The following is a 457-nucleotide window of genomic DNA, read 5'->3' on the forward strand; positions in this document are numbered from 1 at the left end:
AGACACCTAAGTGGCATAAACAAAATATGTGATGGTGTGGGAGGCTGTAAAGTTTTTATTGCCACCTGTTTGGGAAGACCTGCATAATTCAATCGTGCTCCTGGCATTTGCGAGAGAAGCAATCACCCCAAAGTTGTGGCAATAAAGGCTTTATAGCACCCCTCATGCTGGCACGCCCGCTTTCTAGGTACAAAGCCCCAGTTTGATAAACTTCCGTTTCTCACATTTGCATAATGGAAACGGACGAGATTTTAAACCCAGGCTGTTGGGAGGCATAANGCAGGGGTGCTGGGAAAAGCCCCTCGCCGCTCGCTCAGACCCAGCCCCGGGCCGGGTTCTGGTTGAAGGTCACATCTCCCTGCGTCAGAGAATAGTACAATCAAAGTGCCTTCGAGCCGAGGCCACCGGCAGAGAGTCTGTCCAGTGCCAGATTGGGGCAGAAAGGATGGTTGCGACC

This window comes from Crocuta crocuta, unplaced genomic scaffold (genome assembly GCF_008692635.1).
Source record: "Crocuta crocuta isolate KB4526 unplaced genomic scaffold, BGI_CrCroc_1.0 scaffold301, whole genome shotgun sequence".
Taxonomy (NCBI): domain Eukaryota; kingdom Metazoa; phylum Chordata; class Mammalia; order Carnivora; family Hyaenidae; genus Crocuta; species Crocuta crocuta.